The sequence below is a fragment of the Xenopus laevis genome, chromosome 9_10S (genome assembly GCF_017654675.1).
Source record: "Xenopus laevis strain J_2021 chromosome 9_10S, Xenopus_laevis_v10.1, whole genome shotgun sequence".
NCBI lineage: Eukaryota > Metazoa > Chordata > Amphibia > Anura > Pipidae > Xenopus > Xenopus laevis.
In genome coordinates this window covers 8,606,468-8,627,207 of record NC_054388.1, presented here as the reverse complement: position 1 = coordinate 8,627,207, position 20,740 = coordinate 8,606,468, and the positions used below count along the sequence as shown (strand labels likewise).

The 20,740-nt window shown below is 43.4% G+C and overlaps 1 protein-coding gene across 4 annotated transcripts in view; it reads right to left on the bottom strand.

The window, feature by feature from the left end:
- Positions 1-20,740, bottom strand: part of ncoa3.S (nuclear receptor coactivator 3 S homeolog) — a 92,539-nt gene that overhangs the window by 39,638 nt on the left and 32,161 nt on the right. For 2 of the 4 annotated variants that reach the window (XM_018237322.2, XM_041577686.1), the window contains exons 2-3: positions 17,979-18,037; positions 2,942-2,973 (exon numbers count right to left, since the gene is read on the bottom strand). The gene's annotated coding sequence lies outside the window, so the exon portion shown is untranslated. The remainder of the gene's footprint in view (positions 1-2,941; positions 2,974-17,978; positions 18,038-20,740) is intronic. The other 2 variants (XM_018237320.2, XM_018237321.2) reach the window with 1 other exon arrangement.

Below are 20,740 nucleotides of genomic sequence, written 5' to 3'. Positions count from 1 at the left end.
TCAGGCTGGGCCCCCTTAGTTCATAACAAGGTTACAGATATATAGAAACATTGGGGTAACAGTCACCCTGCTATAGTTCTAGGGGTACCCAGGGTACAAATAAGCACTCACCCCAAATCTCCCCCTAACTGACCTTCAGGCTGGGCCCCCTTAGCTCATAACAAGGTTACAGACAGGGCCGGGCCAGGCCAACTGGGCGCCCCAGGCAACCCAGCCAGCCACATTGCGCCTCTGCCGAACGCTACTACATGAGCGCGCGCATGCACGCCTACGTGAGTGCGCACACGCATGCGCGCTGAACCGCCGCACCAACCCCTCCCCTCCTGGTGAGCGCGCTGACACGAGTTACTCATTCACCTCATAGGCGCACAGGAACAAGTCGGATTCAGAGGCCCGGACTGGGGTAGGCAGTATTCGAAGGTACGTGCCTGGCGCCCCCCAAGCTTTGCGCCCTAGGCACGTGCCTACTCTGCCTACCCCTAGTTCCGGCCCTGGTTACAGATATATAGAAACATTGGTGTAACAGATATATATAATAAATTTGGGGGCAACAGTCACCCTGCTATAGTTCCAGGGGTACCCAGGGTACAAATAAACACTCACCCCAAATCTCCCCCTAACTGGTCTTCAGACTGGGTCCCCTTAGCTCATAACAAGGTTACAGATATATAGAAACATTGGGGTAACAGTCACCCTGCTATAGTTCCAGGGGTACCCAGGACACAAATAAGCACTCATCCCCAAATCTCCCCTTAACTGGCCTTCAGGCTGGGCCCCCTTAGCTCATAACAAGGTCACAGATATATAGAAACATTGGGGTAACAGTCACCCTGCTATAGTTCCAGGGGTACCCAGGACACAAATAAGCACTCATCCCCGCTTCCGGAAGGGGGTGGGGGGCCAGGCTCCAGGTAGTTCCAATAACTGGTACCCAGGGTACAAAAAACAAACCCTAACCCCAAATTTCACCTTAACTAGCCTACTACACTTTTCACCATCTTGCTTTGGGCACCCATAGAAGTGCAATACTCACTCATTCAGTAAGTGCACTTATACAACTAAAAATGAATCCCTGTTCTGGGTGTGTTGGGTGTGTGTCTAGCTAGATTATGGAAGGGTTACGCAGCTGCTGCAGTCCCTCGTTTGTATTATTATAACAGACATCCCCCCCCCCAAAAAAAAATCCCATATTTAGTCGGCGTTTGTATAAAATTCCCCTCTCTGCAGCCAGTCGGGGATTTGCATTCTTGTGGTTTAATAGGAATTACGGCAGATGTGAGCCAAAAATAAGGAAATCAGAGCAAAGCACTAACTTTAGTCTTATTATAGAAATGGATTGGTTTCGGTTTATTAAAAATACTGAGAAAACGAAGAGCTTGTTGCGTCCGGCGGTCACTTTGATGGCAGCACAGAATAAAGGCCCTGCTGTTTATTTAAGGAAATAAGTTTTCTTATACTGGAGCATCTGTGGGCTTTTTGCTGCTGACTGACAGAGCACATTGGGGTATCAAAAAAGTCAGTCCCTTACTTGACAGCCCTCTGGAACTTGTGATGCTTGGGAGACTCCCCTGTATAAACGATTGGGGAGTTGGACAACTTTTTCATGGGTGGTGACGTGAATGGGCAAGAAATAGAAGTGCATCGGATGTGCGGTTAAAGGGAGTGGGGATTCGGATCAATCAGGAACATAAAAACAGTAGTGATGTGTGGGTCGTGATTTTCCTAGAAGATGTATTAGAGCTTACTTTATTGAAATCACCAGACATCATGTCTCTCTACATGCAGAATTTGTGCAAAAGGCAGTTATTTTGTTTGTACTGGAATCAGTTATTTGAGTGAGCTCTTATTCATCTGCTAGGAAAGGAAGCCTCCCTATAAGATATATTGGATGTAACTGTCAATGAATATCTGACACCCAACTGCTGCATGAAGACAGAATAAAGGCAAACAGATGCTGAGAGTGGGATAGTGAAGATAAACTTGATTATTTCAGAAACAATGAAGAATATTTAATTGATTGTGTTTAGAAAGTTTCTTATTTCAGTATGATGAAGCTTATTAAATTTTAATTTTTGTGATAAATAATGGTACTGCCCAGGCTAGTCACCCAACGTCCACCTATGCCGCCCAACGCGTTTCACCGACAACTCGGCTCCTTTAGGGGCACAAGTGACTAGGTGACTAGCTCCCACTCGTTCCCCATGTAGATAGGTGTCACTGGGGATCGAATTGGAAGGGAGGGCAAGGGTGTTGATGGAGACATGTTTCAGCAATTTGAGTTGGGTCTGATACTTTTTTCACGGTTCTATCCACCTTTAGGGTCAGGGCACACAGATTTAGGGAAATTAGTCAGGCCACACAGGCAGTTCGGGGAGATAAGTCGCCCGAAGAAAGGGAGATTTATCGCTGGGCCACTTATCTCCCCGAATCTGCCTGTGTGCCCTGACCCTTAAAGGCCAAGATTGATGGTGGAGGAGCAGCTCCCACTTGTTCCTTGTACTGAATTGGGGCGGCGGCACTATTGGGGAACGAATTAAAGGAAGAGTGTAGTGATCAATTACCCGATTATACTAGTAGCTAATGGCAGATGAAATGAAACATTGTATCCAACATTGTAGCACTTCAATGGTTGTTATTATTTTGAACCCTTGACCTAGGAAAGATACTAGTCAAGACATAGAATCAGAACGTGCCCAACTAAGACAAGCACAAGGTCCCGACTTCAGAGCAAGTAGTAAAGAGAATGGAACCTGCTGCTTCCTGTAGTTGACCTGACGCGCTTCCTTATTAGCTCATCCGCCAATACTTCTACTATTGGCCCACCAGCCTAATAGCCAATCGTATTGCAGAGTGTGTCATCAGTTCCAGGGCCAACTTTTAAAATACTTGGGTTTCCTTTTAATTTTAGAGGTTCTTAGAGATTAGGAAAGCAGGAACTTACCGGTCTGTGAAACGTAGCATTCAAATTCAAGCCTACAAAACAGAAAGAGAAAACAACAAAATTACTAACTACAAATACATATATACAATAAAATGAATTATTGAATGTGTATTTTATTTCCGTAATTGAACGCACATGAATAACATCAGTATTGATGACAAACCAGTCCTGTTGGGGTTTCCTTAAAAGGGTGGTTCACCTTTAAGTTAACTGTAATGTACAGGTATGGGACCTGTTATCCAGAATTCTCAGGTCCTGGGGTTTTCAGATAATGGAACTTTCCGTAATTTGGATCTTCATGCCTTTAGTCTACTAGAAAATCACGTAAACATGAAAAACCCAATAGGCTGGTTTTGCTTCCAATATGGATTAATTATATTGGGATCAAGTACAAGCGACTGTTTTATTATTACGGGGGGGAAAGAAAGGGAATTCATTTTTAAAAATGTTGATTTGGAAAAAATGGAGTCTATGGGAGACAGCTTTTCAGTAATTCGGACCTTTCTGGATAACTGGTTTCCAGATAACGGATCCCATATCTGTACTTGTAATAGGGATGCACGAAATCCAGGATTCGGTTCGGGATTAGACCAGGATTCTGCCTTTTTTCCCCCCCTTCCTATCCCTAATTTGCATATGCAAATTAGGATTCTGTCTGGTTTTCGGCGGAATCTTTTGCAAAGTATTCGGAGGTTTGGCCGAATCCAAAATAGTGGATTCGGTGCATCCCTAACTTGTAAGTTATAGAATGGCCACAGCTAAGCAACTTTTCAATTGGTCTTCTTTATTACTTTTTTATAGTTTTTTTTTATTTTTCCTTCTTCTATTAACTCTTTCCAGCTTTCAAATGGGGGTCACTGACCCCATCTAAAAAAAAAAAAAAGAAAAAAGCACTACGCTGTAAGGTTACAAATGTATAGTTATTCGTACTTTTTATTACTCATCTTTCTATTCAGACTTCTCCTATTCCAGTTTCTTATTCAATTCAGAGCATTATTGCTAGAAGAATTTGGACACTGGCAATCAGATTGCTAAAAACGCAAACTGGAGAGCGGCTGAATAAAAAGCTAAATAACTCAAAAAACACAAATAAAAAATTAAAAAACAATTACAAATTGTCTCGGAATATCCCTCTCTACATCATACTAAAACTAATTAAAAGGTGAACAACCCCTTGAATATTTGAAAGCTTCAAAGCAATAAGCGCAGCACAGCCCAGGTTAGAGTCCTGCCACGGGTCGGGTACCCACAAAAAACGTGGGCACCTGGCGGACTGAGGGGAGGATTTTCAGTGGGTATAGATGGCGGTCGGGTTGCGGGTCTCATCTAGATTTCTTATCTTATGTAATATTGTCTATATTTTACTCCTTTTAAGGTTTTACAAAATTGGTTTGTTCCGCCCACTTTTCATCATCATCACTTCCGGTTTGCAGCATCATCACTTCCTGTTTGATGAAGGTCGGCGGGTTGTGAATCGGGTTGCGGATAAGGCAATTGCGGTTCCGGGTCGGGTAGCGCATCAAAGTGGCTAAATATGCGGGTTGCGGTTTGGGTCGCGGGCTGCGGGTTCGGGTCTCCGAAATTGGTTCCACACAGGACTCTTAACATAGTGTGCTGCCCCTGGGTGCAAGGTTCATGATGCAAGTAAATATGCGGTTTGCGTTTCGGGTCGCGGGTTCTGGTCAGAGTCTTAGAAATTGGTTCTGCACAGGACTCTAATATAGTGTGCTGCCCCTGGGTGCAAGGTTCATGAGTCGAGTAAATATGCGGTTTGCAGTTCGGTCGCAGGCTGCGAGTTGTGGGTTTGGGTCTTACAAATTGGTTCTGTGCAGGACTCTAACATAGCTTGCTGCCCCTGGGTGCAAGGATCATGCTGCGGGTAAATATGTGGTTTGCTTTACGGGTCGCGGGTTCGGGGTCCGGGTCTTAGAAATTGGTTCTGCACAGGACTCTAGCCCAGGTATCCTGAATAATAAACCCGCCGTATCTGAACAGGAAAACCAAGCACGCTCGTTACTTTATAATCAATGCAGGCGGACGCAAGGATGGAGGTAGAGAACTACACAACAAAATGCAACTCTGCTCCAACATCTCAATGTGCAAACGAGTCCCTTTCATTTGTATTCAGATGCTCAGTCAAGGGTAAAGATGAAAGGCAGCCGGCCATTTGTGCTCTCGTTACAGCAGGTCTGCAGGTCTCGCAGCAGGTTACGTTTCGTTACCTGCGGACAAGGCCAGGGCTTCCACACAGCTCATGTTTTAATGTATGAAACTCATTAGAGGCCTTTCAGGCCCCATTGCTAATGAGCACAGAGACATTCTCCGCTGATGTTCTGAAAGCGGCCGGACATATGCTGCCCATGTGTGAATATACAAAAGCTGCTTAAAATTTGCGAAAATTACTAAACGCCCTGTTATCGTTGATGGATGTCAGCTGTCATGCAACCGAGCCAAACAGACAGCGCTGAGTCCCCTCCCCACCGTTTCTCCTCTCAAATAAGCCACAGCTGAAGCAAAAGGAAAAAAAGAAAGAAGAGGGAGGGGGATACCATTCCAGGAGCTGTATGTAATGCATTATATATGGTAAAAAAAAAATAATTATATATATCCATATATATATATATATATATATATATATATATATATATATATATATATATATATATATATATATATATATATATATATATATATATATATATATATATATATATAAATATATATAAATATATCCATATATATATATATATATATCCATATATATATATATATATATATATATATATATATATATATATATATATATATATATATATATATATATATATATATATATATAAATATATATAAATATATCCAAGTTCACAAGTTGAAGTGCTTTTTTCAAAAAACATTTCTGCAGACGAGGAATAAGGTGGAACAAATAAAATGTCATTAATAGCAGGGAAAGAAAATGAGCAGTGAAACAGTCTTTGTTCCTCGGTTTTTTCCTTTTAATTACAGTAGGCGCATTTTTAGCTGCGTTCCCTCCTCTTCATAAAAAAAATCCCCCAATTTGGGCCCCTTAAATGGCTGAAGCGTGTGCAAGAAAAAGAGTTTGCAGTTGTCCGTGCCAGCGGTTCAGCTGAAGGGCGCAGATATACTTTTTATCCCCTTAAATTTGACGAATTAAAGCGGTTTTTTTTTTTGTTTGTTTTTTTTACCATATAAAGAAAAATATGGGAGCGGATATCAAGAACAGCCAGGACCTAGGGTTTTCTGGATAAGAGATCTTTCTGTAATCTGGATCACCATATTTTAAATCAACTTAAAAAACATTAGGGGACAGATTTATCAAAGGTCAAATTCCGACGTTGTGCGAATTTTTTTTTTTTTTTTTTTTTTTTAACTCTAATAAATTCGAATGCAGTCGCAACTCGAATTGGGAGGTTATTTATGAAAAAACGCAAGCATCTAATATTCGATCGAATACGAACGACCCGAAATTCAAATCGAGTTTTCCTCCCAAAAAAATAAATAAAATAAAAACGCGAATGTCAGGAAGGCAAGTAACATATTCAAAGGACCTCTGCCGTTGACTTGTAAATAGGGATGCACCGAATCCAGGATTCGGTTCGAGATTCGGGCTTTTTCAGCAGGATTCAGCCGAATCCTTGTGCCTGGCCGAAACAGAGTCTGAATCCTAGTTTGCATATGTAAATTAGGGGCGGGTAGGGTAATCATGTGATTTTTGGGCCCAAAAGAAGAATTTTTTCTACTTTTTCCTTTCCTGCCCCTAATTTGCATTTGCAAACTAGGATTCGGATTCAGTTCGGTATTCGCCGAATCTTTCACTAAGGTTTCAGGGATTCGGCCGAATCCTTAATAGCGGATTTGGGGAATCCCTACTTGTAAATGAACCCGGCAGGTTTTAGGTGACGAATATTCGACTTGAACGGGGTCAGTGACCCCCATTTGAAAGCTGGAAAGAGTAAGAAGTAGGTGGCAATTATTTCAAAATCAATAAAAAGAAAACACGAAGGCCAACTGAAAAGTTGTTTAGGAATAGCCATTCTAGAACCTACTTAAAGTTCATTTAAAGGAGTTAGAGGAGTTAATTCCTTCGGATTAACTCCGGGCAGTAGTGATGTGCAGGCCAACACTATACCCGCGGGAACCACGGGTTTACTTGCAGGTCGGGTGGGATAGAGCCGACCTCGAAACCGAGTCGCGGCCTCTGACTTCCGGGTTGACTTGCCGGCTTTTGACTTCCATGTTGAACTTTTTTAGACGCGCGTCTGCGTGAGCCCTTTTGTGACATCATCAGTGGGGCGGGTCTATAAAAGAAACCCAGACAACTGGCTCGGGTGGGCACAAGGGGAGGGAGGGCAGGTGGGGGTTGGGAAAATCCCGACCTGCACATTGGTACCGGGCAGGGCGTGACGTAGAGGGGCGGGGCTATGATATAGCGATTGGCGCATCAATCTCAGGGAATACTGCCCGGTTTTCCCAATTTGGAAAACTGGGCAAGGTAGTTTCGACCCGGACTGATATAATGGATTGTTTTATTATAACGGTGTCTATGGGAGATGGCCTTTCCGTAATTCAGAGCTTTGTTTATAATGGATTTCTGGATAATGGATCCCATACCTGTATACGCAAAAACGCAGAATATTGGTTGAAAGTAAACTTGCTCTGCGGAACCAATCCAGTTTCTTCCAAAGCCACGAATCACAAGAAGGGAGGCGTGTGTGTATTTATCACCATCTCTCTCAGTATTTATATATACACTACACACACTCTACAATATATATTTAAACACCTAGGCACTTAGCTGAATGGGGAACTGACAGCTCTGTTTAGTGTGACGGATCACAAAGAGGGAAATTGCCGCACTTACAACAAACGATAATATTTCAAATATCAACACAATTTGTGTCTGGCCTCCGGAATCATATGCCGCAGCCTGAAGTGGAATTTACAAAGGGGAGAAGAGTTTATTTAACAATGAAACAAATCCCACGGCAGATAGATTATTTGAATATATAATGGAGTCTATGGGAGACAGCCTTTCTGTAATTCAGGGGTTTCTGGATAACTGATCCCGTATCTGTACTGTACAGGTATGGGACCGGTTATCCAGAATGCTTGGGACCTGATTGATTTTCTAGTAGACAAGGTAAGAACATCCACATTACAGAAAAATCTGTCGTCCAGAAAACCCCAGGTACAAGGCACATTTTTATTATTACAGAGAAAAAGGAAATAATTTTTTAAAATTTAGATTATTTGAATATAATGGAGTCTATGGGAGACAGCCTTTCTGTAATTCCGGGGTTTCTGTATAACTGATCCCGTATCTGTACTGTACAGGTATGGGAACTGTTATCCAGAATGCTTGGGACCTGGGGTTTTCCGGATAATGGATCTTTCCATAAAGAGCATGTAAACATTACATAAACCAAATAAGCTGGTTTTGCTTCCAATAAGGATTAATTATATCTTAGTTGGGATCAAGTACGAGGTACTGTTTTATTATTACACAGAAAAAGGAAATTATTATTAAAAATGTTGAATATTTTAATATAATAGAGTCTATGGGAAACAGCCTTTCCATAATTTGGAGCTTTCTGGATAACGGTTTCCGTATAACGGATCCCATACCTGTGTGATATTTAATGTTCTCTTTAGAGCAGTGGGTCAATGAAGGTCTTAAACTCATGCTGGAAGGTTGAATGTATCTGTGGGTGATACAAACAGAGGAGACACCTACAAGCCCAACAACTTCTGGAGTTATGGGGGCAAATAAAGGTTGCCAAAATCAGCCATCAGCCATAAGGGCAGGGGCACACAAAGCTACTGGGGGAGATTAGTCGCCCAGTGACAGAACACTTCTTTTTCAGGAGACTAATCTCCCCGAAGATCGGCTTGAATGTAAATCACCGACTAGATGGCACTCGGGTGGAAGTCGCCCGAAGTTTGAGGCGACTTAGGAAAACAAAGCACTGCGAGTGCCATCCCACCGGCGATTTACATTCTATCCGGCGGGAAGGCAGTTCGGGGAGATTAGTCGCCCGAAGAAGAGGAGATTTGTTGACCGTGTTTCTCTGCCCTAAAGAGATCCGGCGATTTAACCAAATGAGTGGCTCTCTCCCCGATATACCCACCTTCAAGGTGGGCGATATTGGGCTGATCCGTTCGTGGGCCCTACAGCCCAATGATCGGATCCTAATGAACAGTGGCGGAACTACCGGGGGAGCAGGGGGTGCGAGCGGGCCAGTGTCAGCGCGCCGTACGGAGGGGGCAGGGCCCGGCTGTGCGCCACGCACCAGCCCGCCCCCCTCTAGGAACGCTGCTGATAATGAAAGCAATATGGATGGACGTATTGCGGGACCACATCAACAAACAGATACGGTTCGCGATCCAACATGATTTTTACCTCTGCCCAATCATCATCTGCCAGACTCTCTGCCAGATATTGATCGGGGAGGGATGCCAGTTGGAGCTCGTTTTCCGAATTCGCCCGAAGTAGGAATAACGAAGCACTCCGAGTGCCATCCCAGTGGCAATTTAGATTCTAGCCAGCAGGCAGTTCAGGGAGATTTAGTCGTCTGAAGAAGAATCGATTTGTCGCTGGGCGACTCACTGCCACAGACTATGGCAAACCTATGGGGAAGGAGTTTTTGGTGCACGGCTACTGAGCACAAAATTCTATGCGCAACAAATATATAAGCTCCCAAGTTGGAATCATGATATGATGATCTTTCTGCACAGAGCAACTCCAATAACCCTTTTGACGTAGTTCTTAAAAAAAATAAAAATTTAAAAAAAAATGAAAAATATCTATTGTCAACTGAAATAAAAAGATTGCATTTTTTTATGGTGTTTTCTTTGTCCTACGGGCAGCAACGTACGTCACAACCTGAGGAAGACTGCTCCAGCCCTGATGTACTTTAGGGTCTGGAGAGAGAGAGAGAGAGAGAAAGGGGAAAAACACACTGGTATCTCCAAGCTTTTGTTATCTTTTAAAAAAACATTTCGAATAGAATTTTGTTTTCTTTCTCTACAGGAAGGAGAAGACGTAACATTTCCTCTGGCCGACTGACAAGTTTTCAGACCTCGATGTTTCATTTTTCCGCTGTCAAATATCATACCGACAGCCGCAAACTGGATCCAAGCAAAAAAATTTTTTAAAAAAAGCCCACCCTGATGCAACTCCAAGATGACGCTCCATTTGCCATGAAATCAAAGGACCTAAGAAAGGAAGCTCAAAACAACCCATAAGGATTACTGATATAATGGTTTGGGAACAAGGGTCACAAGTTGAAGCACCACCAAAAAAAAGAATTGGAATTTTGGGAATTATGGTGGGCAACATCTACCCGTGTGAGGGTTAGCCCCAAATCTATAATATTTAAATTCTGTCAAATAGCAAATTTCCCTCAAAAGATTCATCGAATAATGAACTAAACCCGAAACTTAATTTCCATATTCAACTAGAAGCAAAATCCTCCAATTGAATGCAAGTGGCATTCAGTTGACCAGTGCTTTAAAGCTGCATACATCTGTACAGTTAGATGTGTCTGAATCCATCAACATGATCTCGGTTTCAGCCGAGTACCTCACTTAATTCTAGGCTCGGTGGATCCCTAGCTAGAAGAATGAGGCTATCTTCAGAAAGGATGTAGTATATCTAGAATTCTTTTGGATTGTTATGGAGATCGAAATGTTGGAGTCTTTGTGTATACTCTGCTTTTGATCACTTACTTGTTTATGTAAAACAAGTACAAATACTTGAAAAAGGAAAGAAGGATGTAGTAGCAACTTTTCAGACTATAACTGGCAACTGCTGAAAGAACAGATCTGGGGCATATTGTCCAATTCCATTCAACATGTGTAGTAGTGACCCACGGCTCGGGCGGGTTCGGGCCGTAGAGTCCTGCAGGGGGTCGGGTACCCGCGAGTTGCCTGCAAAAACCTGCGGTTGGCAGGTAGAAGCTCAGAGTGCGGGTATAGACGCAGGTCGGCGGTTCTGCGGGTAGGGCCGCGGGTCTTCTTAATAGCGATATTTTCTCCTTTTTTCTGATTTCACTTCCGGTTTACAATGACAGCTCTTCCTGATTCTTGATGGTCAGTGGGTCTGGGTTGCGCATAAGGTATTTGCGGGTCGGGTAGTGGGTCCAAGCGGGTAAGATTGCGAGTTGCAGGTACAGGTCCCAAATGGACCCGCGCAGGACTCTATCGTGCCGACCTCGCACTCCTCTTCGTGGGTTGAGCTCTTCTCCCGCTCTCCCCGTCCGCCACCTTCAAATACCGGCTACCAACTTTATAGGCACGCACCTGCTCACCCTGCCCCTTTTGTAATGTCATCGGTGGGACGGGTCAGGTCTATAAAAGGAACCAAGAAGTCGGTTGCAAGCTGAGGGAGGGCGGGTTAGGGTCGGGGAAAAAACAGACCCGCACATCACTAATGTATAGCCAAACTTCCTAATTAATGGCCTCTGTTGCCACCACCATGAGGTAGAGTCCTACGCAGAACCAATTTATAAGACCCGGACCCGACTCGAACTCGCAACCCCTGACCCTAACGGCATTGCGCATATTTACCTACTTTGATCCGCTACCCGACCCTGACCCACAACTGCCTTAGTGTAGTCAAATGTTGGAAGATAGCAACACAGGAGCAGATTGTATATACCTGGAAATACTTTTTTTTGTCTCTTTCCTTTTCCAAAAAGAGCCGACAGCAGAGAAGAGCTGACGTAGTGCTTGAAAACACAAATTATTGGGAAAGGAGTGGTACTTTGCATACCAAAAACGCTTACGCCCTGAGCAGCTAAAACACAGGTCTCATTATATCACATTAGAGGAAGAAAAACAAAACACTGGCAGACTAACTGGGATGGGTAATGGCTTGCTGGTGGTAGGTGGTGAGGGCACAGGATTTACAAGTCAAGACATGGATAATGGTAAGCTTATTTCAATTACCATGGTCTCAGTCTGTAGGTGATGGGACCCTTGGTCAAGTTGATTCATTGCCAGAAGTATTTTTTACTTGGGAGGGGACCTTCCTGGTGCATGAGGGGTGGCCATACACAGAGATCCGCTGTCGTTTGGCGATATCACCAAAAGAGCGGATCTCTCCCAGATACGCCCACCCTAGGGCCCAACGATCGGATAATAAGGAAATAAATACGGCGGTCAGATCACAGGACCGCATCAATAATGTAGTCCGCAATCATACGGGAATTTTAGCCTTGCCCGATCAACACCTGCCCGACTCTCAGCCAGATATCGATCGGGGAAGCCCATCGGAGGGCACATACACGGGCCAATAAGCTGCTGACTTGGTCGGCAGTTTTTATTGGCCCGTGTATGGCCACCTTTGTGGTCGCATGACTTGCCCATGAGACTATAAACTTGATGGCAATGCATAAGAACCTCTTCCAGCACCTTCCCATCACTTGAGTTGTCTCAAGTGTCTCTAAAAGCCGATTGGATCGAACATGCAGGATAGAAAAATCGCAATGGTAGAGGACTGTGTAGGCGGATAGACACGTTCCTCCCCTGACAGGTCTGCTTAGGCCTCCATTATGATCCAATGGCTTGCAAAGATCTGTATATCTGGTGAAATTGCAAAAGCAAATCTTTACATGTATGACTAACTTAATAGACAAATGAAAACTTGCAGTGGGAAAATTAAGACACAGAAGAAGAACATACAAATTCTTACAGATGGTGCCCTGGAATCCAACCAAGGATGCCAGTGCTGCAAAGTAGTTGTGTTAGCAGGGAGCTTAAAGGAGCATGTCCAGTCAACTTACAGCAGTGCAGAGCACACTGAGCATGTGCAGTGTCCCTGACACCCAAGCAACAAAGGACGAAGTAGAGAAAAAGAAGAGAAAATCAAAGGTGGATGTCAAGCAATCACTATGCATAAAACATAATGTCTAGCCTAATCCTTTGTTGGGCATTAGATATCCTTTGATACAAATATGAAAAAAGCCCCGCTAAATTATCGGCACAGCTCTGAACAATGCACATATAATCCAAAATCCAAACGAGACATTCAAACCTCTCACTTCCCGAGTACAAAAGTTCAGCTGCAAAAGTTTGGGACATGATGGATGAAGTTAAAGAGAGGAACTGTTAAAAGGCCCTTTGGCCAAGAAATAATGAATCTCCTATTTAAACTGATGTCGGCAAATCAATTATATTTGGGGGGGGGGGTGCAGACAAACAGGAGTTTTATGTGTGGCTAGAAAACCCCCATACACCCACTTGGAGCCTTCTGAAAAGGGGTCAGTATGTATTTTTATGACACGTCCCAAAGCCTCTTTTTTGTTCTCTTGCCGAGTGTAAAATAGAATATTCACGGAGCTGCCAAAACTATGCTACACTTTTTTTTTTTTATATTGCGTCTGGATTTGATTTACATTAAAAAGGCAACATTACGTTACTTGTAGTAGCTGAAAGATTGCTTGCAGTAAGATTTTGTAGCTAAGTGCATATGACACTTCACTAGTGATATGATGCATATTATTGCTTGGTATAAATCCCTCTCAACAAAAGTTCAATGAAGAACTTGGGATCTATACTCCAGACGTTGTTCCCATGAGATTCAAGAAGACCCAACCTATGGTTAATGGATGTTCTTGCCAACAGTTATGTCCTTAAAAGTTGTAGAAGTACTCCCGCCTACAAGTTGCCCCACCATGCCTCCACCTCTTACTACTTCTCGATAGAGTCCTGCAGCGGGTTGGGTACCCGCAAAAAAAGCAGGCACCCTGCAGAATGAGGGAAGGATTTTTCAGGTGCGGGTAGAGCCGCGGGTCTCATGTAAATTTCTTATCTGATGTAATATGGTCTATATTTTACTCCTTTTAAGGTTCTACAAAATTTGTTTCTGTACCGCCCACTTTTGATGACTTCACTTCCGGTTTGCAGCACCATCACTTCCTGTTTGATGGTGGTTGGCGGGTTGCGGATAAGGCAGTTGCGGGTCCGGTAGCGGATCAAAGTGGGTAATATGCGGGTTGCAGTTCGGGACGTGGGAAATTGGTTCCGCGCAGAACTCTACTTCTGGATATCTCTTAAAGGGTCAGAATACAGAGTGGATATAAGTAAAGAAGCTTGCAGTACGCAAATTTAATACGCCAAAATTTAAGCTGCTGGCTCAGCCCTTCCAGAGTGAGTCAGCTGCTTAAATCATGGGCATGTTTGGGCCCCACCAATGGGCCTGCCTGCCTGATTTCAAGTGCCAATAATTGGACTGGTTTGAAAATCCAATCAGATGAGCAGTGTATCAGCACTTTGACGTGGCCCTCATCCAACAGGTCTCCGAAGGCCACAACAGTCCAGCATGTAGGAGGATCTGGCCTTTGCAGTCCGACCTTTGCAGATCTCTAAAACTAAAGGTGGCCATAGACGCACAGATAATATCGTGCAAAATTAATGTTCGTTGCGTGTATGGTGGGAAAAGAACCGACCGATATCGGCAGAAGACTTGGATATCGGTCGGCTCGTCGATTGGGCAGGACGGAAAATTTTGATTGGGTGCCTTTGAAGGAATTGTTAGTGCTGAATCGTCAGATACAGGTAGAATTCTATTGTTTCTATCTGTATATCTGACCATTCAGCGCTACACGTGTGTATTGAAACTAAAGATCTTTTCCAAGAAAGATCGTGATTATTACATCTATGGCCAACTTAAGGGGGCCTGCATAATCTTTATATGTTTAGGCAGGGGTGCGCCAAGATGACCGCGAGACCTAGACCAGGGGTCCCCCAACCAACATGGGCTGCGACGAACTGGGCCGCCTCTGGTCCCAGCTGCAGTCTAGAATAGATACAAAAACAATGAAAATGGACCTAATAACCTGCAATCCCAGCTCCTCAACGGGCCATTGCCATGACATGACACCCAGGAAGTTTTCTACTGATCGCGGTAAGGACCAAAATACTTTTTGGACAGAAATGCACCCACGTATCTACATCCCCCGTGGTCCTTGTAAAAATGATCTTGCTTGAAACTGCTCTGTGGTGCGGAAAAAGGTTGGGGTCGCTGCCCTAGACAACTCTGCCAATACCTTGCTGTGGGGATGAGCAGAGTCGAGAGCAGAGAACCTGGGTTATCAATAGACTTTATCAGTACGTAGGGTGAGTATTCTATGACAGGAGCAAGTTCTCCAGCTATTTAGGTGCTTTAAAATGTGGCTGACTTAATAAAAATCTTCTATTGCCTAATTTAATGGGAAATTACATTTTAAAAATAGTTGAGGTTGTGCAACTATTTTTTCCTGTTTAAAGAATAACTTTAATGAAAGGATTACGAAATTTAAGATACAACTCCAGTTTCCCTTTAAAAAGGTTTTGGCTGAACGTATTATATGGCGTTGTACAAAGTGGTGGAATTCTAATAAACAGAGACGTGGAGGGATGGCAGTTCCATGGGAACAGAGGGACAGGCAAGGATAGGCCATTATGGTGGGCTCGGTTTTCTATAGATTTAGGGGAGAAACACACAAGAGGGGGCATGGAATGTGCCATTATTCATATTATAGTCATTGTTCATACAATGTGACTGGCAGAAATCCAAAGAGAGGATTCACTTGGTTCCCATCTAGGGATTGGACACGTACAAGCGGCAGCGCTCGGGTTCACAAGGTTTATACCATATGAACAAAAAGAAGGAAGGGGGACGGGGGGGGGGATACGCAAAAGGCATTTTTATGCAAGTCAAACAAGAAAACTGAATTCCCAGGAAGGCTATTTTTAAAAAAAAAAACAAATGTGATGCTTTTTGTAATATTGTTATATTGTTATTTGTAATACTGTTATTTCATGGATATGGAGATTACAATATATTAATCTGCCACCCCCTGTTAGAAGTCCTTATATCTTTAGGTCTCCTTCCCATATGTATAAATACAAATATACAGAGAAGGAATGTTCTGGGCACACAATAAGCTATACCCTCATACTGTACTGTCTAAGGGAATCAATATGGCACCTCCTCCCATATGTATAAATACAGATATACAGAGAAGGAATGTTCTGGGCACACAATAAGCTATACCCTCATACTGTATTGTCTAAGGGAAACAATATGGCACCTCCTTCCCATATGTATAAATACAAATATACAGAGAAGGAATGTTCTGGGCACACAATAAGCTATACCCTCATACTGTACTGTCTAAGGGAAACAATATGGCACCTCCTTCCCATATGTATAAATACAAATATACAGAGAAGGAATGTTCTGGGCACACAATAAGCTATACCCTCATACTGCACTGTCTAACGGAAACAATATGGCAGCTCCTTCCCATATGTATAAATACAAATATACAGAGAAGGAATGTTCTGGGCACACAATAAGCTATACCCTCATACTGCACTGTCTAAGGGAAACAATATGGCACCTCCTTCCCATATGTATAAATACAAATATACAGAGAAGGAATGTTCTGGGCACACAATAACCTATACCCTCATACTGTACTGTCTAAGGAAATCAATATGGCACCTCCTTCCCATATGTATAAATACAAATATACAGAGAAGGAATGTTCTGGGCACACAATAACCTATACCCTCATACTGTACTGTCTAAGGAAATCAATATGGCACCTCCTTCCCATATGTATAAATACAAATATACAGAGAAGGAATGTTCTGGGCACACAATAAGCTATACCCTCATACTGTACTGTCTAAGGGAAACAATATGGCACCTCCTTCCCATATGTATAAATACAAATATACAGAGAAGGAATGTTTTGGGCACACAATAAGCTATACCCCCATACTGTACTGTCTAAGGGAAACAATAGGGTACCTCCTTCCCATATGTATAAATACAAATATACAGAGAAGGGATGTTCTGGGCACACAATAAGCTATACCCTCATACTGTACTGTCTAAGGGAAACAATATGGCACCTCCTTCCCATATGTATAAATACAAATATACAGAGAAGGAATGTTCTGGGCACACAATAAGCTATACCCTCATACTGTACTGTCTAAGGGAAACAATATGGCACCTCCTCCTCCCATATGTATAAATACAAATATACAGAGAAGGAATGTACTGGGCACACAATAAGCTATACCCTCATACTGTACTGTCTAAGGGAAACAATATGCCACCTCCCTCCCATATGTATAAATACAAATATACAGAGAAGGAATGCTCTGGGCACACAATATGTTATATGTCATATTCTGCCTAATCCAGTGGGCCTGCGCACGGTTAATGGGTAATCACCATGATTCCCTCTGAAAAGAAAATATTTACCTAAAAATTCTCATTTAACTAAGGAAAATAAACAGTTTTTTTCTGCATCACAAAGCTCAATATCGAACCTTGGAAAAATTGTTGAAGCCCATTTCCTATTTACAAGAAAAACCTCAAATATGAATGTTCGTATTATATAAAAGTCTTGACCACACATAACCTGTGGATGCTTGTATAAGCTCACAAAGACACGAGGTCCCTTGGCCCCATCTAGTAGTACTGAGAGTTACATTAGGAGAGAAACTGCTCTGAAGCATTGAAAGGCCCCTCAGCCACACCCATGCAGAACAGGAGAAAATCCTTAGCCCCGCCCATGAGCACCTACTGATGAAAGTTTCTTTACATTCTCCTAATATTTAATATTCATTAAAATTAATACAAAGACACACATCATCTCGCACATTAGCACCAGAGTCGAGATGAGGTGGATATCAGTCGTCTTGATCAGCCCAGGTGGAAAATTTTGATTGGGCGCCTTTGAAGTTAGTGCTTATCGGGTTCCGCTGTTAAAGTGGCCATAGACGCACAGATAATAACGTACTAAACAAATTTTCGTACGCTATTCGATGCGTGTATTGCAGGACACAAGCCAACTGAAATGAGCAGAAGACTTGGATATCAGTCGACTCGTTGATCAGCCCAAATGGAAAATTTTGATTGGGGGCCTTTGAAGTTAGTGCTGATCTGGTTCCGCCGGTTAAGGTGGCCATATGCAATATCACAGATAGAGAGCCGATACCCCTGAATAAATACCTTTTGCGGTATCAGGTGCTATGCTGAAGGACCCACGCCCGGTTCAAGGGTCAGACAATCTAATGGAGAGAATTTGAAACAGTGTGAGGTTTATTGAAAAAAACATCCAAAAATAGGGCAACGTTTCGGCCACCTGGGCCCTTTATCAAGGCTTGAGGCTGACCTTTTCTTCAAGCGTTAAAGTGGCCAAAGACGCACCGATATTATCGTATGAAACTAATTTTCGTATGATATTTGGTGCGTGTATGTCGGGAGCCGAGCCGACTGATATCGGCAGAAGACTTGGATATCGGTCGGCTTGTTGATCGGCTGGACGGAAAATATAAATTGGGCGCCTTTGAAGGAACCCAAACATCGGCCATTGTTGGTGCTGAATGGTCAGATACAGGTAGAATTCTATTGTTTCTATATCTATATCTGACCATTCAGCTCTACACGTGTGTATTGTAAAGAACGATCTTTCTTGGAAACATCTTTTCCAGGAAAGATCGTCATTGTTACGTGTATGGCCAAGAAGACAGAGAGTTGGTCAGGGAGAGATGGAGCAAACAAGAGCAGGAGAGGGGATGGAGTGTTCAGGCTGATACTGGGAGGGTGAGGGGGGAGCAAGTAGTCACAAACAAGCCTAAGAGGCACGCTAGAGACAGGAAAGAGTCCGAGTTCTGATGAAGGCTTTATTCACAGGCGGAGTGGAAAAAGGCAGTGCTGAGCGCCAGGGGTGGGTGGAGAGAGCACAAGAGGAAAAACACTGGGCTCCACCAGCTCCCAAGAAAAGGCTGCTACAGGGTCAAAAGTTTACTGTGGTTTCAATTTCACCCCTCAGCAGCCAATCAGGAGCGACACAGAAGCTGCAGCGAGAACGCCTGCTGCCAATGGAACATTAACTCTTCCTGTGCCGGGAGGGGTGAACGCTGCACGTACAACAGAATCTGCGTCTCTAACCTTGCACGCTTCTCCCTGCACTGGCACAGAGTCCGGCCAAGTTACTTTGCACTAGCGGGGGACCTATAAAGGGGCTCCCTGTAGCCGCACATGAGCAGAGCGTGCAGCCGCTTGTGCAACTAGGGTTGCCGCCTTTTCTGGAAAAAAATACCAGCCTTAGTATATATTTAACTTTTTCTCCTATTAATTACATTGGGGGGGAAAAAAAACAATTTTTACAGGCCAGGCCGGTAGCGTTGCCACCTTTTGTGGAAAAAAATATCGGCCTTCCTAAATATTTAACTTTTTTCCCTATTAATAATATTGGGATCAACCATCATTTTTACCGACCAGGCCAGTAAAATACCAGGGACCCTCCTTGTCTGTCTCTTGCGCAAGAGAAAGCCCTTGTTGTTTAGACCCAGAGCAGAAAATAAAAGCTTAGTTGTGCAATAGGGCTCCGGCGCAACCTCACCAAGCAGAAATCACAGTAACATACATGTCGGTCACACACACGTATGTAACAGACGCAGCAGAGTTAAATGACTGTGGGCAGAATGGCTCAGGGTGTGTACACATTTCTCCTTTATTAAAGCAGCCAAACGGGACTTGTAGGTATATTTGTATCTATATAGTGCTACTTATGTACGCAGCACTGTACAATGAATTAAAGGAATACTGTCATGGTAAAATGACAGTTAATAGTGCTGCTCCAGCAGAATTATGCACTGAAATCTATTTCTCAAAAGAGCAAACAGATTTTTTTTTATATTTAATGTTGAAATCTGACATGGGGCTAGACATATTGTCAGTTTCCCAGCTGCCCCCAGTCATGTGACTTGTGCTCTGATAAACTTCAGTCACTCTTTACTGCAAGTTAGAGTGATATCACCCCCTCCCTTTCCCCCCCCCAGCAGCCTAACAACAGAACAATGGGAAGGTAACCAGATAGCAGCTCCCTAACACAAGATAACAGCTGCCTGGTAGATCTAAGAACAGCACTCAATAGTAAAAATCCAGGTCCCACTGAGACATATTCAGTTTGAATAGGCGAAACAACAACCTGCCAGAAAGCAGTTCCATCCTAAAGTGCTGGCTCTTTATGAAAGCACATGACCAGGCAAAATGACCCGAGATGCAAAATATATATAATGTTTTTTTCCAGAAAAGGTGGCAACCCATTATAAGATGCACCCACTAGCGCTCAAGTCATGGTGCTAAATCCATGAGAATCACAAAAGTGCAGCCGTAAAGCCCATCTAAGGATCACTCACGTCCATAGGACTAGTGGTACAGAGCAAAAGGGAACCCTGTATTTAGTGCCCATGTACAAGACTTCCCAGAGCCTTGCAGCCCAAAACCAGGGCCCTAATGAAGCCACATAGTAATAGCATGACCCCAATTATTAGCTCATTAGTCACCTAGACAGAGTTCCCTTCTAAAATGTAGAAAAACAGGCATTGCTATGCCCTGATCCACCCCAGCCATGTCCCAGTATGCCAAAAACCTACGGGTTACCTAAACCTGCCCCACAAGACCTGCCACCATCACAGCTCACAAATCTTGGGGCCCTCCATCTGCCACAAGGCCTCCTGTCTGTAGTGTCTGCCGTTACTCCCTGATAACCATATTGCCTTTATTATGATCAGCCCAATATCGCCAGCCTTGAATCTCTATGTATAGCCGCCTTTAGGGTGGTGGTACACATGAAGATTCGGGGGATATTAGTCGCTGAGCGACAAATCTCTTCTTCGGCGACTGATTTCCCCAAAATGACTTCCTGCCGACAAGAATACAAATCACCGGCGGGATGGCATGCGAATCGATTCGGATTTCCACCT